Genomic DNA, 26,318 nt, shown 5'->3' on the forward strand with positions numbered 1-26,318 from the left:
CACTAATGTTTTCTAGCTGGTGGGAATCTTAATGGAAAATTTTGCATTGGATTTTGCATGTGTGTATGTACATGTGTGCTCTATGGATGTGGGAGAGAACAGTACTTACAAACTAAACCAGTAATGTTACTCATTGTTACCCCAAAGACAACATGCTGCTCTATGTAGAAAAACAGAAGAGAATGGCTGCTACCTTGAAAATCACCCTGCAGTGGGTTTCACTTCTCTCTCAGCCTGATTTTCTACATGCTCGTCCCTGCCAGCTTGAGTAACCACAGCTGTGGCTACTCTGCAGACCCAGCAGACTCCTGCTCCAGGGTATAATACTGCCTGTTCTGGCACCTTGTTGTGCTGGGCTGGGTGCTAGCAGAAGCACCATCTACACTTAGGGCAATGAAGATTACTCAGAAGGATTTTTATGGTCTTTATTTTTTCTGATTATTTCTGGTGAGCATGGAGCACACTACCTCCCTAGTAAAAGCCATCCCTGTTTCATTTTACTGGTAGTCCTAATCATTTTCTTTCCTAGGTAACAGAGAATGCAAATTTAAACTGCTAATACCAGGGATCAAGGTATTAATAGATTTCAACTGAGTCATGACAGTAGATTCTGTAAAATTTTTCTTATTTTCAAGGCTTGCAACAATGGAGAGTGAATCTAACTTCAGAGGTGGAAATTTAGAATTTTCTGGTTTTCTGCTTTAAAAAGGAAGTACTTTAACACTGGAGATGAACTGAAATATAATGCAAGTAAATTATACCAAACAGCACCATTACTTTTCTTTAAATATACTACCTCTCATGTCAGCAGATCTTGCAGAAGAAGCAAATGAAAGCAATGAAAACTTGTCAAGAGTTACTAAATGATTTTCTTCCAGTCACAATAGTCAATACTAGGCTAATTTTATTTTGGAAGAGTAGAGGGCTTTGTGTGGTCTCATTCAGATGGAATGTATCATCAGAACACCACCATTTGTCTTCCTTCTTAAAGGATACATCATGAAGGAATAGGTAAGTTATGTGCTAATTCAAGACTGAGAAAATATATTTTCCCTGATCAAAAGTTCCTCCTCTGTTTTAGAGCTAACCCAGTATATCTTTTCTTTCATGTACTTTCAAATTTGTTTAATGTTGATACGCATTACTGCTGCATTACAGTCCAAGGATGGCTACACTTCAGTAGCAAATGGCACAACCAGCACAAATTGTTCCTCTTACCAGTCATCAAATACAATATGCTTTTACATTAAAACGTTGTAGGATAAATTCTCCCTAATCAAACCCACTCCATGAATTTAATTTCTTTCTGGAAAAAACAATGAGACTTAATCAGAGTTCAAAGTAATAGACTGCAACTTGTCTCCTGCGTCATGGAAAGTCATGATTGCTAGCCTAATTCTTCACAAACCATGAAACAGCATACAGAAGCCTGAGAACGTCATTAAAAATATATATGACTTCAGAGTAGTTTTATTTGACTTCCATTTTTAGGTCTTTAAGATGCAATTATGCTCATATATTCAATCTTTCCTTAAAACCCTTAGGACTAGACATTTACATTTTCTTGAGTGATATTCTTCTGTAATGGTTTGTTTGTTAAAACAAACAAACGTATCACAATCCTACTGAAATTAGAAGACATATACTGAGATAAATATTTGAAAACCAGGAAAAAGCACCCTCCATCTACTTCCCCCATACTCAACACAATGATGAGCTTCACTAAACTACACTGTTGCTTTATTATCTGAATGTAAAATAGCTTGTGAACAGTCAGGTGGATGAATCTATCCCTCTATCTTTTAACACATCCACTTGGTCATTCCTTTCACCTAGCATTTGCAAATAATCCTAGGGAGGATAAAGCAGTTCGAGGAATGAACTGCATGCTATGTTTACCAACTTTACTGAGAATTTTATTGCTATCCAGTACTAAGTGAAATTTGAATAATAAAATGCATTTAAAATAAAATAGTAACACAATAAAACTAACATTATTACTAAAATATTCACCTAAATCAGCTATATTAGTTATAGAAATATATTTATCTTCTCATAAAAAAACAAACCCAGGATGTTATCCCAACAACTTTTTTTTTTTTTTTTTTTTAACCCTTAGATAATTTCAAATCCTGTTTTTTGTTTGTTTGTTTTTTCACCTGGGATATCTGTAATATTAAAACAGATAGGATTGTACAACAGAATTGACAGGTTTTGATCATGGATCCTATAGATCCTAAAAGGCATACAGGTCATCATGAGCACATGCCAATTGGAAGGCCTGGAGAAAAGACTTAAGTTCAGCTCATACATCACTTCCAGCACATGACTAGGCATGTGCAAATCTGGATGGGCAAAATAGTGAGGAAACACCCCTTCTATACAGCTCTGTACAGCCTTTAGTACAAAATACAGAGCAGCTGCTAGACAGAGATGGTGAAATTTCCTTTCAGGAAGTATTTACTACTATTGGAAGCATGAGCATGCTTCAAGAAGACTCATGGGGACAGCCCTGGGTAGCAACTAGTAGAGAAGGCCTGTTTGCCAGTACAACAAGAGAATCTTGTCAATTTGCTTTTGTAATATTATTCAGGATTTTACAACAGTCTATAACTCTGACAAAGTTTATCTGTACTCTCCTTACATAAGAGTCCCAGGATTAGGAACCATCTCTGAAAGCTTCAGTACGTTTTAAAACTATCAGTTTTAATTTGGATTGTATTATCACTGCCTTTACTTTGTCTCCAAATTATAGATTTGAAATTAAAGCCAAAGCAGCCCAGGAAAATAATTTAAAATATGCATAACAATTGTTAGCTTGCTAGCTAAACTTTTGCAAACCTAAAAAATATACATTTCCATACACACATAAAATAAGTGGCTTTAAAAATATAGAAGCACGTTAGAACTAAAGAAAGAATTAAAAACAAAACCAAAATCAGTATACCTTCTCACAGAAGGTCTCAAAGACCACTGAACATGTTGCCATTGTCAGTTTGCCTACACTGTGCAAATTTGCTTCAGGAACTGAAATGCACATGACTATAATGTTTCATGGGCTTCATCCCCCTCAAGGAAACCAGAATTTGGTAAGAACTCATGGAAGCTTATTTATTTCATTCATAAGGTGAAGCACACAAAAAAACCTGAGGAAGGACTGTAATACAATACAGTATGAAGGATTGCTTTTCAAGCATCCTATCTTGAACCATCCCCTGCTTTTACTTCAACACAACATTGAGGCAAGAGAATGATGAAACAGACTCGAAGTCTAAATGCAGCCATTTTGTAGGTATTCATAGCTCTTTGCACCCAGCAGAGAATGAAATTTTGGTCTTTATCTAACTAAGCTTTCCCACCACTACATTAAGGTCTCTTTACTTTTGTGGAGTGAACCACTAGATAAATATAGTTACCTACTCCAGCACATGCACGCTATAACAATATAAGTATGTATAGAGCAGAACACAGGAACCAGTAAACGTATTTAGCATTATGAAGGCTGTTTTCACTTTTGCAACCCCCCAGGGGATGACTGACCTGGGTGTTTTAACCCTGTGTGCTCTGAGCAAGCTCTGGGTGCAGACCTCCACCCCTGGAAGTCTCTCACCACGTTTCTGGATGACAACTGGTGCCTCAGCTACATGGCACGAGCTCCAACCACAACCCACGCCAGCCACACATGGCGAGTGTACAAGCTACTTCAGGCCCTCAGAAAGTCCTGACAGTTTGAGGGTATTCAGGAGGGCCGGCTTTACCTAACCAGAGTTCCTGGAAGGGATAAACAGCTCAGCCTCTGCAGCCAGGAGCCTCTGTCACTATGGCCAACAAAATGGCTGACCTCAGGGGCCTGGGCCCAGACCTACCTTGATAGCCCCCTGCCAGATGACTATCTTTTAATACTAATTCAACACTCTCTGTCTTTTAAGAGGAATTCAGTGCCCTCTGTCCAGATGCCTGGTTCCACTATTGTCCCATACATTTGCACTTCAGATGGCTCTGCCATTTTTCTGAGCTGTTACTTTTTACCTTGACTAAGATGGTTGCAGAAATGTTCCCAGGCGGTTTCCGGTAGAGCCGCTGTTTGCACAAAACAGAAAAATATCAGGACGTGTTATTGTGCATTCACGAGCATCTGCTGAAGAGAAGTGGTAAGTAAGGAGAGCAGCCCATGGAGAAGTGCGTAAGCATGATCAAACCACAGGCTTGGCAGTGGCTTATTTACTGAAATTTTCTGTGAGGTCTGAGGGGAGGGCTGCTGCTTGACAAGCATGTGGATCACAAAAAAAGTGGATAAGACCAGTCTGTTATGGAAGACAAATAGGAAGGCAATTTTCAATTAAAGTCCAGCATTTTCTTTCAGGCAAAACATGTCAGGCCAAGCAGCACACCTGCTCCTGCTGCAGCCCAGAGGCACTGCGATGAGGCAGCAGTGACTGACTTCACCTCAGCTAAAGCAGGAAGCAAGGTGAGATTAGAAACCAAAACGTCACCACTTGGAATCAGGCATGAATCCTCTGAGCACTGGCAAGCAATACTGTAGATGACCCTCAGGTACCTGAAGCATCAGCAACATCTGCTACATCAGCAAACAAGGTGAGTGTGTTGATATTTTGTTCGCTTAGGAGAGCCTGCCTGTCAGATTGTAAACTTTGCTTCTAGACTACCAGGTGAAATTTAGACAGTGATGACACAAAAGATGGTTCAACTCAGACTAGACGTCTATATTGGCAGAGTCCTTGTTCTGCATGAGATAGACAGTTTAAATGGCAAGGGACATTTAAGCAGCTAAATTTGCTCACGTAAATTTAGATGTGAAGTTAGTGTGATGTGAAGATGAGTGAGTTGGTAGGAACTGTAGTGTGGGACATGGTTGCTTTAAGTATTCAGTAGATGATTAATTCACCTGTGGTTAATTTAGATTCTGCAGAAAGAACATGCTCTTAGCAGTCTTATATTATAAACCTTATACCAGCACTTAGAAATCTGTGGTGAAAAGGAAAGCAAAGCCCAAATTTATCAACAGACTAATTTATCTTAAACATAACTGATAAACTAGGAAGTAAGACTAAGAAGTTATCCAACGCCTAGGACAGCCTACCACATTATAGAATTTGCACAGATGCATTGCTGTGGGAATGGCTCTGGGAGAATATCCTTAGTTGCTCTTAAAAATCCTAGTGATTGCTTTATTCTGTGTGACATTACCATTACTATTTTCAAGAAGCTGTTGTATCTTCTGCTACCTCAGAACCATCATTATAATAAAATGGACTGTCTGTAGAAATCACATGAGGAAGTATCTCAGTATTTAAGATGATGACTAGGAGATTCATGTTCACAGGCCTTTGCAAGAATTCATGCATTCACTTTTCATTAAAAAAAAAATAAATCTTCTGATATCAAGGAATAATTTTGCTATTTAAAGCATGTAGCTATGCATTATTGTAACAAAGGCCATTTATAGCATGCTTTATAATGCAATATAGTTGGGGGACTAATCATTCAAAACAAATATCATAATTAATACAAAGCAAACAGGCTTATCCTACATCAGGTACCTCCAGGTGTGAGGCTGCTTGCTGGCTTGCAGGTATTTTCAGATATCTTAGTTTTTCTATCTGGTATACCTATCAAGGGGACATCTAGAAATAAGTGTCATAATGCAATTATTGATATCCTAATCTACAAAATTACCTTTTGGAGTTTATGGAGTCCTTTACTGAATTTTATACAATTACATGGTCATGCATTCTGATTTTGAATGAGTTGAATGAGAGCATGGCTCCAATGCCCCACAGATATGTCTGTAATTTCTGTAGCACTTTCCATATCATGTTGTTCATGCTGTTTGTTTTATTTTGATTTCTGAAACTGTATGAGGAGTATTAAAATGATATGACTCCTAATTTAATTACAGTATGTATGACATATCTACAAAGAATTTTAACTGAGGATTTTTTAATATATATATTTTTTAATTTCTGGAACACATGCAGAGAGAACACAATTTCCTCTGGCTTTATTATTTAAAATTCTTCCACTGCTTTTGCTACTTCTTAAGTAAACATAGTATTGCATTTCAAATAGAATATTTAATATATCAAGTGCTACCAAACAGTTGTTTCTGAACGTGAAATTGATCTGATTAGTCACATGTTGGTATTGCTGGTCCTGGATTATGAATGCAGCATTTCTAATGAAAATATTCCCTGTGTACGCTAAAAAAAATGCTATTTTCAGGAACTTCAAATGTACATTTTTCATATGAGCTTCTTGTAAACATTGCCACTAATAGAGACTTGTCACAGAGCACTTGAAGAAAATAGATAGATATAGAATAGACCACAACTGAATTCACTTAAATATGCAGGGAACTATATAAATAGAAACTGTAAATAGAAAACCCTGCTAAAATCTGTTCAGCTCTAATATCTGGATTATTTGAGTTAGAAAAAAAAATAGATCCCACTTTGAAATAAAATTTATTAAAGTTACCATAGTACACTGGGACCTTGTGCCAGTTATTCCAGAAATCCAATTTATTGCAGGTTCACTGAAGAGATAAACAGTTGCTGTGGTGAAAAGCACTACAGGAGTAAATAGTAGAGGATAAAAAAAGTTATTTGTTCATATATTTGCTTTAGGATATTAATTTCATGCCCAAATTAAAACCAAGCAATGGTGTTTGCAGTAGCTATGCTGTAGTGCAAAAACAAATCACGTTGGTGTTATGAGCTAGCAGTACTTCTTCTTAGAAAAAATAATGAAAAACCCTATTTCTTGGACATATAAGCAGATGAGCCATCACCATAGCAACTGAAGGACGTATCTATCGCGTCATTCTGTCAAACAGCCCATGCATGTGACTCCAAGCTCACATTCCTTACTTCCATCTGAAAGCAGGTTTTAGTCCTGACGTCCAATAAAATCAATACTCAGTTGGATGCTTTCTGCTTGCTATAGTTTAGAAATATAACACTACTTATAGTAGATTTTTTGTCTTAAAGGAACTGCAAAGGTAGTTATCTATCAATGTACTGAAAGTTAATGAATAACAGAAATACTAAAAAAAAAAAAAAAAAAAAAAAGCCATTTGTTTCCAGGAATGCTAGGTTTCCTCTTGCTCTTTGTTATATTTAGTGATTCAGTCATGTCTTTGTTACAGAGTATTATCACAGGTTTTTTGGACAGCTTCCAGCACTGCGTCTGACAGTGTTTCTGTTCTGTAGTTCTGAAAGAGTCTTTGTATTCTCCACCAAAAGGGGGAGAATCATACTGCAAATGTCTTATGAATCAGACAGCAGGAACCAAAAACATACAGATTTTATAGTGTTAAATTTTCTTCCATTTCACTCAAAAACCCTAAAGCAGAATTTTATTTTCCTGTTCTCCTCATCTTCAAAAGAGTACAGCTTCCCTCTTAAACTCCAAGGGGTCATTTTTATCTTGCCTCTTCTATCCTCTCCATTACTCTCAGACTAACCTTCTCTAACCCTGCACTGTCATAAGAGTTAAGACATTTAGTCTCTACCTTCCTAGTCCACTTCTCAAACTAGCCAAACGTCCCAAAGCAGCCAAACTGAGCTTTCCCAAATATTGCAAAATGGCCACTTACGCTTCTGCAGGTTCTGCATTTAATCTCAAAAAATCAGCCCAGGTTTAGTTTTTGGAGGTCAGATGATTACTACAGCACTCTTTGAGAGAAAGGCAAACTGTTGCCTCTTTAGGTAGAACTGAATGTAGGTTTGTTATTTATGTTTTAAGCAAAAGTTCTTTGGTTGCTGCATGGTTTCTGATGAATGCCAGTGGTGCCTGAAAATAGCACATAAATCCTTGAAATTCAAAGTCTGAGTTTAATTAGAGTGATCAAAGTCCAGAATCACATATATCCACATAAAAATAGGAATGCTGTCACAGATATGAAACGTAACAGAAGGAGAAAATTGTAATGTAGAAAAGGCACCATTTCTCCATCTCAAGTTCAGCACTTCTAAATTTGATTCTTAGTAATTCTATCAGTCCAGGTCTTCCTAGTTCACAGTTTGTGCTAACAGACATACCACACTTTTTCTCAGTCTTGAAAAGACCCAGCTCTCTTAGTTTTGCTTTTGCCTACAGCTTTATCAGTTGTCCTACTTTACAAACGCAGCTGCTATGTGTTGACCTAATAGAGTTTTTTCCACTTGACTTCTAAGCTGAAAAGTCTGGTTCAGCAGAGCTGTCTTGCCCCATTTTATGAGTTTCTGGTTTGCTCAAGTTAGGTCTCTCAAAATCTAGATGCAAGATGAAGCCTGAATTCATGGGATCTCAGTTGTGCCATATCATTTACTGAGAACGTGACCAGAATACCAGATTTTCTATTAATCACTCTTTGAGCATTTGCACTTTCTGAACGGTTACCTTGACCAAAATAGACAAAGGTATATAACCAACAATCTCTTGAAGAAAGGACTGCCAAGTCATCTTTTTAATCCAAACACTTTGTATTTAGTGAAGAAAAAAAAGGATCAGTGGAAAAAGTATCAGCATTTTGAAGGCCACATGGTATTTTTTCAAAATGTTTTCTGCAAAATGTTTTCAGTATGGAGAGTATCAAATATAAACTTTAAGTGCAAGTGTCATGTCTTTATCTGATGTCATACTAAGAGAATAGATGTGTGGCTGTGTTCAGAAAAATCAATATTGCAATTTGATTCAGATGTGCTGTTGATTCTCTTTTTTTCATAGACCTTCCGACATTAAATTATGTCAGCTTCCATTTGTGAGAATATTGCAGATGTGTATACACAAATTTAGTCTGTAATATTTAGCCTGTTATGATTTATGGTTTAGTGGTGGACTTGGCAGTCCTAGGTTAAAGGGTAGAACAGATGATCTTAGAGGTCTTTTCCAACCTGAAGGATTCTATGATTTTATGATTGTTTTATATTTAAAATTTCATAGCTTCTAGCGCACCTCCTCAAAGCTGTGGCATTGCTAAATTTCAAAAGGTAAATGTAGCCCCAGTACCAGTGATTCTTAAATTGTGTGCTGTGGTATATAGCGCCCTCTGTGCTCTGCCATTTGTTTTTAGCATCAGATCTTAAAAGCCTGAGGAATTGAGCACCCCTAAAATCTCCTTGGGAAGACCACCTTTGTATTGCCAATTTTAATCCAAAAAGAAAGTGCACTCCAACTGTCAAAAATCCCAACTCTGACTGGATATTTTAAGGCTAATAGAAGTTACAGGTCCAGTGTTCATTATGAATATTTGGTCTCCTTGGATAAGGGATCGTGATGAGCCTGCCTGCATATCCTTTAGTATCAATGTATTAGGTTCCTTACAAATGTTCAAAATTAGAAAACACTTGAAAATGTGCATGTATATTTAGACTAAAGTTACATAAAAACAGGAATTGTTATTGTATAAGGAGATTTGTATTTAGAGTTTGCATGATGGCATTTGTTTGAAATATCTAGCATACTTTCCAGACATTATCACTGTAACAAATGCTTGCTCTTAAAATTTGTTTTCTATGTTTGGTGTCTAGAGTTAACACTATGATTGTAGACCCCATTTTTAGTGCTGTTTAAAATTTACTATTAATTTATTTTTATTTGGATCAGGACATTCAGAATGAAAATGTGCTTCTCAAACTTGCCTACCTGGTTTTGAGACAGAGGCTAAACTGGAATACCAAGGATGGGCTTTCACAGGAATTCCACAACTGGAGTATCTTAGATGTCCTTAAGTATTTGAGTACAGTCTAGATACAAGTAGTTGATAGTGTAAAGCTCATGCATATCAGTGGTATGTACCATGGCCTTCTTAAAAAGAAAAATAATAATTTACTACTTTCTGAGAAGTTGAAGTTTACATTTAACATTTCTTGTATTACCATGTATGTTATGAAGAAAAAAAGGGGCCCACAAAGTAGTCATACCTTACAGTTTTCTCCTATGGCCTAGGAATAATGCACTTTACTATGCTGAGAGGCAGGTATGTTATCTGAGGTATGACTTAAATCTTTCATCCATTACAGCAGTGTAAAAGATCCTTTTTGTGCTTGAGGATCTCAGGGCTTTTGACACAATTCCTTTCTTCCATAGACTTTGGTTTCGCTGACAGTGACAGTGGTGCTGACTGTATGTCTCCATCTTCTGATGGACAATTCTCGTGTGGCTTAACAATGTGCACGCACATCAAAGATAGTATAAAATGATGTTCTGAATCTTTCCAGAAGATGTGTTCAAATCATAATACTTAAAGTGGCTCATTACTGTTGAGTAGCTCTTCATCTCCTCTTCCTGAGGCTCAGTCCCAGCCCTAAGATCCTAGTTCCCTCTAGCACTGGTAAGAGCTGTAGCCTGCAACCTGGCATGATTTCATTTTATTTTTCAACTTCTGTCTTCTCGTAATTATTCATACTGGGAGGTGAGAAACCCTGCAACGCACTGCAGATGGAAACAGCTTAAATGCAGTAAATAAACGCTATAGTAATAATTTCTATCTATGCCATCTTTTCTCTTTCACTTTAAAAATGTAAAATTAATCAACTGAACAAGTACTCATTAAATCATACAGCCAGTTTTTAGCAAATAGGTATTCCCTAAAGCTGCTGCTATTAGCAAAAAATCATATAACCTAAGTATTACAAAAAATGTCCAGTCAAGAATGGCTCAAAGTAACAAATATTCATATGCACATCTAGAAGTGGAACATAGGTGAACTAATTCCTCACATTCGAGTCAGAATCATAGAATATCCCGAGTTGGAAGGGACCCATAAGGATCATCAAGTCCAACTCCTGGCACCACACAGGTGTACCCAAAAATTCAGACCATGTGACTAAGTGCACAGTCCAAACACTTCTTAAATTCAGACAGGCTTAGTGTAGTGACTGCTTCACTGGGGAGCCTGTTCCAGTGTGCGACCACCCTCTCAGCAAAGAACCTCTTCCTGATGTCTAGCCTAAACCTCCCCTGCCTCAGCTTGACACCGTTCGCGTGGGTCCTATCACTGGTGACTAAAGAGAATAGATTGGCGCCTGCCCCTCCTCTCCCCCTCATGAGGAAGCTGTAGACCGCGATGAGGTCTCCCCTCATCCTCCTATTTTCCAGGCTGAACAGGCCAAGTGACCTCAGCCGCTCCTCATACGTCTTCCCCTCTAGGCCCTTCACTATCTTTGTAGCCCAGTATCTTACTGACTTGAAGAAAGAGGCTTTAATCTATCCTGGTTTGTTTACTAACAAAGGAGCATGAAAGAGACGCATGTCCTTGTCTCTGAAGAGGGGGTGAAGGAACAGCTAGTGCAAGGAACACTACAATCAGTTGCGCCAGACTAATATGTAGTTGTATCTGAGCTTGGAGACTGCAACCCTCTTTAAACTTCCAGATCTAGAGGAACATTTTGGCTGCAGCCTAAAAGCCACGTGTACATAAGCTCCCCCAAGCCAGCCAATCTTCTTCCCATGACCTGCCAGGAAACAGCAATCACAGAATCACAGAATCATCTAGGTTGGAAGAGACCTCCAAGATCACCGAGTCCAACCTCTGACCTAACACTAACAAGTCCTCCATTAAACCATATCACTAAGCTCTATATCTAAACGTCTCTTAAAGACATCCAGGGATGGTGACTCAACCACTTCCCTGGGCAGCCCATTCCAATGCCTAACAACCCTTTCCATAAAGAAGTTCTTCCTAATATCCAACCTAAACCTCCCCTGGCGCAACTTGAGCCCATTCCCCCTCGTCCTGTCACCAGGCACGTGGGAGAATAGACCAGTCCCCACCTCCTACAGCCTCCTTTAAGGCAGCTGTAGAGTGCGATAAGGTCGCCCCTGAGCCTCCTCTTCTCCAGGCTGAACAATCCCAGCTCCGTCAGCCGCTTCTCGTAAGACTTGTTCTCCAGACCCCTCACCAGCTTTGTTGCCCTTCTCTGGACTCTCTCGAGCACCTCCATGTCCTTCTTGTAGCAAGGGGCCCAAAACTGAACATAGTACTCGAGGTGCGGCCTCACCAGAGCCGAGTACAGAGGGACAATCACTTCCCTAAACCTCCCCTGCCTCAGCTTGACGCCATTCCCATGGGTCCTATCACTGGTGATTAAGGAGAATAGGTCGTCTTCCTACTGAATAACTTATCCTAAATAAAGTTCATCTAGAAATTTAGGGGGAGAGGGAAATCCACATAGGAAACCAGAAAAACAAAGTAAATCTGGAACATTTAGCTTTAAATCTTTTATCACAACTAAATATTACTTTTTCAGCATTGGGAAAAAAAAAAAAAAAAAAAGAAACACAAGAAGGAAAGAACATAAATTATGCATATTGCTAATTCTGCATAAAGAGCATCTCATTTGATAAAGATGGTAATTTTGTTCTTCACAATATACTGTTTTATACCAATTTAATGTATCCAACAGGGAAATAGCAAAAACACAAAGCAAAACAAAACAACACTGAAGAACTAGAACGACATTATCACCTCCACGGAAACATCAGCACTTATTCATCATCATCTTCAGTGTTGCAAGGTTTCACCCAGAGATTTTTTTCTGAGATTTTTGTTTTTATAACATGGATTTAGCTTAATTTATATTTCCTACATGTAAAATGCAGTCTTGGTTTACATTATATGACTTCTGTACCTCTCTGCATAAAAGCCCTTTCTAAGAGAAGCAAAGTATTTCCTTGCCTTGATCACAGGTCTTTTTTTAGAAAAATAAAGGAAAACAACAACAAAAAGCAGGATTTCTTTGCAGTTTCTCCAACTCTATTAAGATCCTGTCCCACATGTCAGACAATAATGGAATTGCTTGGCTTTTTTCTCCTTCCCCTGGGGTCTTGTAGTTTTTCTCTCGGTACACAAGAACTTCAATATTTCATTTCAGCAGATTTAGCATTAGGTCATCTATAAATGCACAAAGAACATTGGCATTACCAGTGCCTTTGTGTGATGTATTTCATGTAGTTTTCAACTACTTTTGAACTTTCTTATTTATCTGATCTGATAACTTTTTCAGGCTGTTATACAGTCTGGCTAAGATAAGAAATGACTGCCTAGTAGCAGCAGACCATAGAGTGTTGTTAGTGCCCAAAGGGCAAGACTCGCTCAAAGACTGACAGCTAGAATACATAGGATTGCAGATTTGGCAATGACTACTAAAGCTAAATTGTTGTTATACTGAATCATACAGAAGCAAAGATTAGCTGTGGTCTAAGGACAGTTACACAGTTATTTTTCTTTATAATTAGACATGATCATTAGGCTTGATATGAATAGAGAGCAAAACATGCTGTCCTTGTGCACAGACAGGGCCGAACAGGACAGCAGTGTTATCTCATCCTTTTACTCTTTCCTTTGCCTACAAGATCAGAAGTTGTGAAGTGCTACCAATTGCTCTACAGGCAGACTGAGAAACCAGTTACATATATTCTGAGTTACACAGTGAATAGAAATCCCTTGCAAAGGATTGAAGACCCTCCAGGTCTTCCACCTGGAACTTTCTTAACAGTGAAGAATGAAGTGACAAGATAATTTAATAAATCTTGCCAAGACTTTGCCTCACAGGATCTGATTTGACTCTTTTTTTTTTTTAATAAAACATTTTTTTTCTAAAACAAACATACAGGTTTTTAACACTTTTTTTTTTTTTTTTTAATAAAACACAGGTCAGGCATTGAGTTACTAGCAGAAGCCAAAGTGTGGGTTCCTACAGCAAAACAGTAAAGCACCTCTGCAAAGATGAGGACAGGGATCCAGAAATCATTAGAGAACATTATCCCTTTTGTTGGGGCTGCTGAGAACTACTCCAGACAAGCGTGAACAGGCAGAATAGATTTATTATTCTTCCTAGGTATGTACAGATTAGAATATTACTTTTTCAGTCAGAGGTTATTGGTAACCTGCTGTTTTAAAATCATGACATCTCATTCTTTGGAAAATAATTTACATTTCTTTCACTGTTTTTCAAATGCTTATTTTTGAGATTATGACAATGTTTTTTGTACATGCTTTCACCCTCACCAACACTTGAACTCCAATATCATGCTTCTGTCCAAACTTGATTTTTTTGCAAGTGATCTGTGGCAAGACTGGCCACCAATTTCCGGTACTGCTGAGACCTACGCTCACACTCATCCTCCTCTTAAGACTCTGGATGTCAAAATGTGGACCAAAGCAGCTCTAGAAAATCACATGCAGCAGTTGGAAAAATGCTGTTCTCGATTTTTTCAGCTAGATACTGGTGCAAAAAAGCCATAGTCGAGAAAAAGACTATGTACTTCTGTTTTTCATCTGAAAACCCAAACAACAAAATCCTTGACAATATTTCACAGCCTGTTTCTTCAGCATGTAATTCTGATGCGTAGAAATAATAGCCTTGTATCAAATAGATTGTTAATGTATGTGTAGTCTATAAAGTGCTAAATACCGTGTATTCATTCACTAACTTAAAAAAAACACCTGATAGAAGAATATCTTAAACTTCCTAAACAGTTTTAGAAATGCTTATCTTCAGACAGCCATGTTCTATGGTGTCCGTTGTCCTCTTGGGCTTCTACAGCTATAACAGCAGTACGAAGAAAAGGATCTTACTGGCAATATGTGGCTTGCAAGTTACATATGCTCATTAGAAGTGTGGTGTCTTGGGCACTCATGGAGAAATGACTAAAATAATTTATTTTTATTTCACATCTGTAAGTAGAAGTGGGAGTACAATTTTCTTTTTAATCAAGTCTCTTGTATTTATATACACTATGTAATTAGCTGAAAGAAATGGGTATTTTACTAGTCAGGGATCTGAATGGCATTTAGTTTCAGTTGCTGTGTCTGTGGACCCCATAAATCTTGGTACTCCTAGTTGACAATGTCCCATCTGACATGTCCATGTCCTGGCCCTCCCCAAATAAATTGCCTCGCCTGTGTGTTAGGAACGTACAATACACTGTAGCAAAGCAAGACATACAGAAACATAATGGAGGAGGCAATAAAGCCAATCAAACTATGCACAGTGGTAAGAAATCTCATAACAATAATTTAATTTGCTCTTCCAGCCTGTATGTTATATACAAGGTAAAGTGGGCAAGTTGCAACATCTTTTCTATGACCCCATATTGTTTCCCATATTGAATCTGTTCTGTATATGAGCTAAGAGGTGGGATTTGGAAGAGCAGAGGGATTTCTCTATTTGGAGACAGTAAATTATGTCAAATGATAACAGAGTATATTCCCTAGTGTACACTCAGCTGAGGTGGTTTTCCTTCCTGTATGTGGAACATTGCTACTTCATCCCTTATGTCTGAGCTGAGGCTAGGCCATGCACCTGCTCCACTTCAGCACAAGTACACCATGCAAGGTGGCTGTCAGCTCTCAACCTTTCAATGCCTTTAGTCTGAAATAGGCCTCCAGTTTTCCATGCTCTTCGTATACCCTGTAAAAATTTAACTGGCTCTTAGTAGTGTGAACTATGTTACGTAGATTGTTGGGGATTTGCCCTGCGTGCTGAAGATGGGAAAGAAGCCTGGATGAAAGAAAATAATTTTTCCTATCCTCCCATCTTGTCTCAGAAATCGTGGTGTTTATTTGTTGTAAATTAATCTTCAGATGAAACTGCAGATTACCCCTTTTGAAAAGAAGCTAAAGGCTTTGCATTGTTACCTACGTTTGCCCATCTTCCAGGTCTGTGTCTTAGGACTGAGGCAGGAACTTCATAAGTACTGTCATTTCAAATATATCTTTTTGGCATGCATATGTTTCATATTGTGGCTGTAAGGTTTTAAGTCTTTGATCCATATTGATAGATAATTTTCTGATTGATTTTTTTATCAGTGTTTTCAACATCAGTGCTAATTTGCAGATTTGCTAATCTGCTTTTCAGCCTTCTGGTGAACAGCATTCAGACATGGTTTCCCCATGTTTATGATGAAATATGATGAACTCTTTCCTTACTCTTTTTTTTTTTTTTCCTTGTCACCATCTGAAATATAGTATCAGGTTCCTTTAAAGTTTTTAAAGAGCTCTGGAAATGAGAAAGGGACAGCTGCCAAACTGTAGTCTTATTGAGGACTTCAGAAGACCATATGGTGCAAATATCCCTGCCTTGGGTCCAAAACAGAAGGCACCTAAACAAATATACACCCCCATACATACCCTGCAAAGTGAACTTGTCCAGTAGGTATGGTATCTGGATGGAATTGCACAACGCCCAAGAGGCTTGTACCAGCATGCCCTGCAATGTCATTTCCATGGCTCCACATTTTCTGGCAAAGAATTAATATTATTTAAAACACAAAGCATCCCTCTTCTGCCAGCAACAGTACCAACTTCAGAAGGTTTTCCATTTCCAGGCATTATGCTCCATTGATACTTCAGAACACATCTGCATTACAAAGCTGCTCCTAGTATAGCTACGCTGGCATAGCTCCTGCTGGAGATGCAGCATAGGCTGCCAGGAGAACCTTTCCAGCTGCCACAGCAACACAACCTCCCCTACACACCATACTTTTGTATTGGCATGGCTGTTACAGACACCAGGGGGGTGTCAGTACAGCTGGTTTTGTTAACATGCTACGATGCACAACATGCTAGTTTCAAATATAACGAAAGATATTTCTTACACTATTTTGTTGCGTAGCAGTGCTTTGAGTTAATCACCCAAGATATTCTTAATTAGTGCTGCAAAACATAATCCTTGTGCCAGTCTCAGAAAAGGGCTAGGTTGCAGTCTGGATCGCAGGCCTGCTCCTAGACTTTTGAAGCTCAGTGTATTAATAGCGTTAAGATGGAAATGTCAACCAAAATCCCAAGGCTGGCAGTTGTGATGTACATTGCTCCTCTAACATGAGTCCTGAATTGGGGGTCAGAGAACTCTTCAAACATGACACTCTTACTGGGAGTGAGAAACAGTAGTCAGTCTCTCATGCCTTAGGGGGCAGATGCCTTCTTATAATTGCACTAAGGTTCAGCTACTGCCCCCAAACAATTATAGAGTTTTTAAGGAGATATGTTCACACTGGGAATTTACTATCTCACCACAAGCTGGCAAAAGCGTTTCTTGCCTGCAGTGCTATACAGGTCAGCAGGAGTCAACTAAACAAATGCTGTCCATATATAGCATCCCCTGTACAGAGGGGAGATATGAACAGAATTTGTCACGATGTTCTGCACACACACAGCTAGTTTTCAGATGTGCAGGTCCGGTGCCATGAGAAAAGGGCAGGCTGCCATCTGCTCTTCATACCCTCACTATCAGAAAGAAACTGGGGTATACTGAGATTTTGCACAAAGCTGAGAGATGGAAAAATGTCTGTGCAGCCTCTGCAATCAAAAGAATATTGTTTGCTTTCTGAGTCTTTTAGGAGGCTGCAAAAACCAAACAAACTTGATAATGTGACAGGTGTTAACATATGATATCTGGAGAAATAAGTGCAAATAACTTTCCAAAGAAACAAAACTTTCAGCTATCCTATTCACAGTAGGTTGGTGAATGTAGAATAGTTCTCCAGACGTATGTGTGGATTTAAGGATATCCTTATAATGATACCAATTCTAGCCAAATTTGCCCAAGCCTTAAGTATAAAAGACTAAATGGGAGAGGATGTTCCCTGACAAGTATTTTTACTGAAGAAAAAGTAATACAAACAATGCCAACTCACTTGGATAAATTTTTTGAACCAGTCACCAGGCCCCTTGTTAAGGAACATGGTTTTCACAGCTCTGAAATTAATATTAAAGTAAAAAGTGCTGCTGCAAAGTAATTTCTAAAATGTTGAGATATTTTGGAACCCACAGAGTCTGATATGTTGCTTGCATTTATAAAGACATACAGTCACAGCCCTCACAAGTCGTCTTGCTAGCCTTGGGATTGTGTAAACATGAAAATTTCTGAAGGTATAGGATGTTGCTTATGGGGACTATTTTAAATAAAGAAATTGTTCCTTCTTTCACAAAAAGAGACAGCATAAAGCTGTCTTCGTAACATTGGAGGAAGTTATTAGCCATGCACAGCAAAACTTCAGCTAGATAAAAGATTGTGAGGGAGGGGTGGCCACAGACTTCTTTTAACCTGAGGAGTTAAAGTCAATGCCAATCAGGATGGGTTTTAATTAATTTGTGCAGCTACTAAAAAAAAACGGAAAGAAGGAAAGACTACTAGCAAATTTTTTATGGGTCTTAAGTTACGCCAATTAAGTAGAAGCTCCTTACATCTGTGGTATTTAGACATGCTGTTGTTGGGGGGGATAAAGTGAGAGTGTGTTCTTTTAGATTTTTGAAGGTTTTCTGTTTGTTTCTTCAACTGCTTTATACACTAGCCTGCTTAGCTGTGCCTGTACTAGCAAATGAGAATGAGAAGGTTTTCTTCCAGAGAAGAAAAAGAAGTATTTTAGATGTGGCTTTTGATTATTGTAGTTCTGAAGAGTGTCTCAGACCTAAACCAGGTAATCTTGCAGTAAAGGGAAGCTCATCCATGAAGGTCATTATTTCCCAGTCATTGCAGAAGCCAGTTCACTTAATTTTTTTTTGAAGCTGAGAATTGCACAGATAATACAGATCTGCACCATATGTTAATGTGCCTTTGTTTCAGTATTGTAAAAGAAGATTGAACTGATCTTGCTAGCAGGGTAGCAACAGTTCTAGCAAATTATCCAACCTCCGGAGGACTATTTTGGCAGCAGTCTTAATTGGAGCTGTCATCTCAGTGCCATCATTGTATAGCTGTGTTTTAGCAGTTGTTTCTTTTCCAGTCCACCACATTCAGTTCTCTGGCCATCAGAGTGCACATTGGGATCAGTCAGGAACTTTCAGTACCAGGAACTGTTTGATGTAGCCCTTATTACAGCCTAGATACTGAACCAGGGAGGCCTTTGTCAGACCCTGTAGGTGGGACGTCACTTTCTGAAGCTTCAGTCTCAGTTTTGTCTTCCAGCTGGATGCTACATCCAAAGTAACTTAATTCCACATTGTAATCTAAATGCTCCTGAGGTGTTTTTTTTTTTTTTTTGAGATGAATTAATGGCATATGGTGTTTTTTGCACTGCAGAAGCATCCCCGGTGATTTATGTACCGTGAAGCTTAAAAAAGTGCTATTTTACTGAAGAAATACATGGTATTTCCACTGTTTCACTGTTTCTACCAGACATAGTTCAGGGTTTAAAGCTACACATTTACTTTTGGTCTCTCTTGTACTGTGTAAGAAAACATTGCAGCACAGTAGAAAAATATAATATCTACTGACTTCATGATTACACATAGAAAAAAAGTTAGATCTATTGGAAAATTGTTTGCAGTCTTATTTTAAGGTTTATTTTAATTGCTGTTACAAAGTAAACACAGGCTTTATCTCTTAAATCACGTACATTTAAAAAGTGAATGTTTTATTTCTGATAGCTCTGTTAGTTAAATCTACCAACTCTTATGCTTTCATTTGGAATCACATATAAATTGATTTTCTAGACTTATGAGAGCATATTTAGTACTTACAGCTTTCAAAAGCATAATGCTCTGCCAGCCTGTCTTGTTCTCACAGCTAGCAGGACACTGAACACCTTTGTAAATAAGAATTTAAAAATAAAAAAGGGAAGGGAAGGACAAACAAGAAGAGACAGGCTACCTTTAAAATGTCATGGTTTACAAAAACTTTCATTCACTCATTTGTAGTCATGGAACTGTTTCCACTTCTTTTGAGTTTGTATTTCTGGAAAAATATATTCCCCTATGTAAAAATAATGAAGTAATCCTATGTTAAATTTACATGCAAAGGTCCAACCTTATTTAGTGAGCTCAGTGTAAGATTACTGCTGATGAAGATGGAAGTGGTCCGCATTGTAGTTACATGATTTCCAGGACTTTTCACCAAACTAAGCAGTTTTCCAGGATATGTTTCTCATCCTGCATATATATTTATATACATCTAACATTGCCTACACTAACATTCATGACAACTTCATTGACTTACTTTTATGTAAATGCAGGGCCTCTGAATCACCCAGAGTGTGCTGCAGTCATGTACTGCAACGTAGTTAACATTGATTCTGCGGTGTTGAGTGTTTTGTGACAATGGTACACCCCAGTTTAGCATGGAATTTCCAATAGCAAGAAAAGGTCTGGATGACTAGTTACAAAACACTGATGTAGATACTGGGCAGTTCATATGGTGAATCTGTATCTACATGCCCACAAAATATTAATCTCTAATCTGCCTGTGAAGTCTTGTAATCTCACATTAATACATAAACAAGGCAGTAGGGTTGGGAAGGTGTTAGAAAATCACAGGTCAGCTGTGATTGCAGGGGGGATGTCTCTATCTATCTATCCACCCATCCCATCTATTTATAGAGAACAAACTGTTTAAAATGGTGGATGCAGGTCAGAAACTGTAATAATCAAAATCAGAAGGCATCTTTCTTTATTTGCAATGTAATCGTGATCAAAGCAACTTTCTTTGACTCAGATTTCTTATTTTTCATCACTGATGTCTAGTTATTTAGGTATCTATTCCTATGCAGTTACTGTATTATAACTATGTGAAATAAGTATAATCATACATTTGTTATTGTTTGTTATTAATAATTATTAATATAGTAATACAATATTATTATGCTAATTATAAGTATGTGCAATACATATAGTGTTGAAACAGGTACCTAAAACTTTTCCTAAAATCCTTATCAATACAAACCCCACAAAATTACTCTCCCAAAAAGAAACCAAATGCTTTTACCACACATACACACACACACACACAAAAAAAAAAAAAAAACACTAAAGAAAAGTAATTTGAATTCATGAGAAATGTATATTCATGATAACTTTTCACAAACAACTACTCACCCAAGGATTAATTAAGAAAAATCATTCTGAATAAAAACCAAATGTGTGAAAGTGACAATCTGTTCCTGGACAAACCTTGAGCAGAAAAAAGAAATAAGCAAGTTAGCTAATTATAGTATTCATTATGAATTATTCATTCAGATGAAAATATTGTATCTTTTTTAAAAAGTTTTTGTTTGTTTGTTTTGTTTTTTGTAGTAGATATTAAGTTTCTCTAAGGCTGATTTAAATAGTATGATTACAATATCTCTAGTTTCGGAAGAACCCTCAATCCCAATTACAACCAGGGCTAGTTACTGTTAGGTAGATAATAATTGTTTTGCTTCACTGTCTTGGACAAATTCACATTTATTGCTGTGTTTTTATAAGCTGAAAAGATGCTAAGACAGTTTTCATTTTTCAGTTAAAAGAATCACTGCATATTGGTGATATAAAAGGAATTAAAGGAGAACATCTTATACTTTCTGCAATAAGCAGTCACATATTAGGGACCCTAACCCTGCACAAAGACTAGATGTCTAGATCACAATTATATTAGTGTTTTAATTCAAATAACAAGTAAATATTTTAGGCTAATGACATTTCTTCAAATATCTGAATTTATCAATTTCCTTTTACTTCAGTGCTTATCATTATGTTTCCTGTTCTTCTCAGCAGCTTGTTCAGACCCTCAGAAGTTATTCATTTCTGCATGTGTTGGTAAACAGCAACATTTCTGTTCAGCTATAGTTCCACCATTCTTTACTTATGAATTTCTGACTAATTGTATTGGCTACATATTTTACCTTTTTACCTTGCAAGGTAAGATCATAATTTTGCAAGGCAAAAAGGCATTTGCCTTTTGCAAGGCTAGATCATAATCTTGCCTTGTCTTGCCTTTCTTGGCAGATATTCCCACCTTGTGTTAAAATTTATGTTAAAATTTCCATCTAGCTGCCCTCTGGCTCTCTTCCTTGTATCTTTCTGTGGTACTGTAATGGAATCTTTGTTCCTTCTATTATGGTGATTGTAGTACTTCATTCTTGCCTGTGCCTCTGTTTGGAAGATTTGCCCACTAGAGTTTTCATTTTACAGACTGCTTTTGAGCCGGCTAAGAAGGATCTGTTCAATTTTGCAATCATTTTGATACACAAATTCTAAGAATAACCTGAATGATATTGATACCGAACTTCATGCCAGGTTTAAACAAGATTTAATAGGGGCTTGTTCACATGACATATATTTGTTCAAGCCTCTAGAAATACTGATAAGTAGAACAATCGTGGCTTAATATGCAAAGCACATGCACAGTATCTTCGAGTCTCATATTACCAGATGTGTCTGGAAGTAATATGTCCAGAAGGCAGAAAAAATTGTGTATACAATGTTGGAAAAGGTTTCAGAAGCAAGACGGAGTATGGACAGAACAAAACAAGGTATAATACTAAGTTAACTGAAGTTTTATTTACAGTTCCCTTATTAAAATTCTGATCTTTGAGGGCCTGTTCTGAGTTATATGGGATTTCAGCAGAATCTCCTGTAATGACAGGTCTTTAAGAGAACCATTTTTGACAGATATTTTTATTCTTTGTTTACTACTACTGAACAGAAAAATAGCTGCAGGTTGAATAGAATGTGTAGGGGCTGGAGACAGATACAAAACCGCTTATTATAATTCTCCGAATTCCAAAGAAAATTCTTTTGATTAACTTGTTTTGATTCTGAATGATCATAACTGTATTTTTACCATTTTTACTACAAACTACTGAACTCAAGTATAATGTGAAAATGATTGTAGAAGCTGTCACGTTTAACTGTTTTTATGGTATATGTAACAGGTAGTTGTTCTCAAAGGATTGTTCATAGAATCATAAAATATCTTGAGTTGAAAGGGATCCAGTAAGTTCGTGCAGTCCAACTCCTGGCTCCACACAGGAACACCCAAAAATCAGACCCTGTGTCTGAGAGCGTTGTCCAAATGCTTCTTTAACTCCAACAGGCTCGGTGCCGTGACCACTGCCCTGGGGAGCCTCTCCCAGTGCCCGACCACCCTCTGGGTGCAGAACCTTTCCCTAACACCCAGCCTGACCCTCCCCTGTCCCAGCTCCATGCCGTTCCCTCGGATCCTGTCGCTGTCGCCAGAAAGCAGAGCTCAGCGCCCGCCCCTCCGCTCCCCTCGTGAGGGAGCTGCAGGCCGCCCTCAGGCCTCCCCTCAGCCTGCTCTGCTCTGGGCTGAACAAACCAAGGGACCTCAGCCGCTCCTCATACATCTTGGCCTCCAGAACCTTCACCATCTTCGTAGCCCTCCTTTAGAAACTCTCTGATAGCTTTACGTCCTTCTTATATTGTGGTGTACACCATACTCGAGGTGAGGCTGCACCAGCGCAGAGCAGAGCAGGACAATCCCTTCCCTTTCCTAGCTGGCAGTGCTGGGCCTGATTCACCCCAGGGTATGGTTGGCCCTCCTGGCTGCCAGGGCACACTGCTGGCTCATGTTTAACTCTCATCCCCCAGTCTGTATGTACAGCCAGGGTTGCCTCTTCCCAGGTACAGAATACAACACTTGATCTTGTTAAATTTCATATATTTGGCAATTGTCCAGCTCTCCAATTATATACTATATATATTTATGTAATATATATATATTATATATTTAATGAGAAATGGCAAATTGGGTGTCATATGTGGTAATATTATGTAAATTATCTGTATACATAAGACAAAACATAATTCTTGGCTGAAAGCAAGTCTGATACAAGTATACCAATGGATTATAATGGAACCATTATGATACATCACAAATTTTATGAAGATTGGCTATGGAATTCCACATCACCATTGATTCTGGATGGTTGTACTTTGTCTAGGATTACTATTTTTCTCCTAATCAATACAAAAATTCTACAGCTCATCTCAATACCTCACAGTTATGATAACTTATAAACATTTGGAAGTATAATAAATGAGATAACTGGTACCATCATTACTCATACGAAAAGGGAAAGGGTATGTATTTTTCTTTTTGCCCTAGATGACTGGTGGTGTTTTCTAGCATTGAGGAGTCAAATTTCTTACAGATATCTTTCCTCTGAATGTTTTTGCTTATATCTCATTACAAAAGTTTAGCAGCCTAAGATCAATCAAGCTGAAATCCAGACAACAGTATACTGTGGTATCTTAATATTAGTGTGCAGTATCGCTTTTTGTGGATTAGATTACCTCCTAAGAGTACAGTGGCAAATGTCACTTTTACACAAAACTCAGAAAACTACAGTGAAGACTATAGTACCTTTGCAGGAAGGAATATCTTGTCTCTGGAAAAACTGATTTCCAGAGTGTTTCCAACTACTTCACTGAGGTACTTTTTTTTTTTTTCTTTTCTTTCTGAAATAAAGAAAAAAAAATACTGAATCCATCCAGGAAATGTTTATAACTCTACTTTAAAGTTATTAATGCATTGCAGTTGCACTTAATACATCAAATCCCTACACTTTTTCAGGATTTTAATTAATGTATTTCTTCCCTTTTTTCTTAAAGTGCAAGTGTAAGTAAAGCATGCTTGCTGAGTTATTCATAGTTCTTGGACATGGTGTACAGATATATATGGATCTAACAGTGTATGGATAGATATGAACACATTTCTGTCCTGAAGAGCTTACAATCTGAACAGAGAAGACAGGATAACAGAATAAAATAATACTTATCTCATGTTTATAATTACTAAACTGATGCATAGAGAATTGCTACCAGAAATTGCCAGTAGGAAGCCTGAGGAAAAACTTGATCTCCTGGATACCATCGTGCTTAACTACCTTCCTTTCAGCTGTTAAGTTTATTCATTCTGTGGGTCAACGCAGCCACGAAACTACTATTTCAAAATAGTCAGTAAAGTTTGCTAATCTGCATGGATATGTAAATTCATCACTGTTACTGGATTATTCAGCCTGAAAGGCAGACCTTGATTAGAAATTATTTCTTACAAATGTCACTGATGGATTTTTATTGCTTTAAATGAATGGACAAAAATGTTATTTTTATCTCTGAATAGTACCCACAGAACCTACATTTGTGTGACAAGGACAGCACTTCTCCATAGTAGCTGAGAAATCTTTTAACAGAAACATCAGTGTGATAATCTTACATACTATAAAGTTGATTATTTACATGAGCAAAACACCCACCAAATTCACTGATGAACTGTGGTGTATTCACTTCCATGAACTACAGGACTGTGCTTGTATTGATGGGTTAGAACTGAACGCTTTTCCTTAATAAATTTCAGCAAATCTTTGATTTGATACAGCTTGTTTTGAAAAGCAGTGCTTTTGGCACTGAGGAAAAAAAAAAAAAATAGGTCACAACTCATCTACATTCCAAAATGCAGTTAACTGATATTTTAATGCCTGTAGCAACAACTTTGGAAATGAATCATTAAAAGGACAGTGAGTTTAACATTATGTAAGTATGAGAAGGCAGTCACAAACAATTAGGTTGAAAATACATTTAATTCCAGGAGTAGTTAAAATTATTTCTTCAGTTATATCTCACTTTCCCTTTAAATGTGGGTGCAGACAAATGTTTAAAAAGGGCTTACAGCACAGTTAGAACAGAGGAGAATACAATCTTTGTCCAGTCAAAGAGGGGAAATACTAATTTAACATTCTATCAGATGCACTGGTGTGGATTTATCTAAAGCGGTTACCTTGCCCTTTTGACAGAGATCACCACCATTTCAATAGTTACAACAGAATAGTGTGTTTTTCAGCTGCCACACTTTGACATATTAGTAAAAACTTAGCTTTATTAAGAGCTGGATGCTCACAGCCAGACTGTGATACTGTCAGAACTAAAGCAACTGTAAGAACACACAGCCTATTCTCTGCTCTCTCTACAGGACACCACTGTTTGTCAGAAATGGCTTTGTCATAGGTTAGGGTAGTACTGTCCTAACACACTTTACAAAAGATTAATCTATCAGAGATTGTCTGTCAAATTATAAATTTTTCTTTCTCACTAGTGGTTTCAGCTGCAGCTTTCCCAAACTTTGGCTTTGTGTTAGCTAGATTGACATCTGATCTTTGCCTACGTCAAAAACGGTGAGTGCTTTGTTATATAAAAATTCACTTGATCTCTCTAAATCCTATGAGGGGATTCAGCAACTTGAATTCATTTGATCACAATATATATTTGTTTTCCCATTTTACTTTCTAGGAAGTGAAACAAACAAAATTGACTTGGCTCTAGAGGCATGTGCCTTTGACTATGTTGATCCAAATCTGGTTCCCTCCACACACACTCTGCCCTCAGGATGTTCATTAGATGCTGAATGTCAAATTTATCTTCCAAAGTTTATGCTCGTAATTTTATGCATATTTCCTTGTGGGAAAAGACATCAAATCTTAGAGTGATAATTAATCTTTATTTTTCTAGGTGAACCTCTAGAACCTGACCCAATGAAAGTGACCTCACATTAAAAAGAAATTGATTTTAAATAAAGTGGACACCTATATCCATCCTTCCA

The 26,318-nt window shown here is 37.7% G+C and overlaps 1 long non-coding RNA gene across 1 annotated transcript; it reads left to right on the top strand.

Moving 5' to 3' along the window:
• The first annotated feature begins 4,300 nt into the window (after positions 1–4,300).
• LOC121070072 lies at positions 4,301–26,318 on the top strand. Its single transcript, XR_005819875.1, has 3 exons — positions 4,301–4,596; positions 25,815–25,893; positions 26,228–26,318. It is a non-coding gene; the product is annotated as an uncharacterized LOC121070072 (long non-coding RNA).

The sequence above is a fragment of the Cygnus olor genome, chromosome 4 (assembly GCF_009769625.2).
Source record: "Cygnus olor isolate bCygOlo1 chromosome 4, bCygOlo1.pri.v2, whole genome shotgun sequence".
In the NCBI taxonomy this organism is placed as follows: domain Eukaryota; kingdom Metazoa; phylum Chordata; class Aves; order Anseriformes; family Anatidae; genus Cygnus; species Cygnus olor.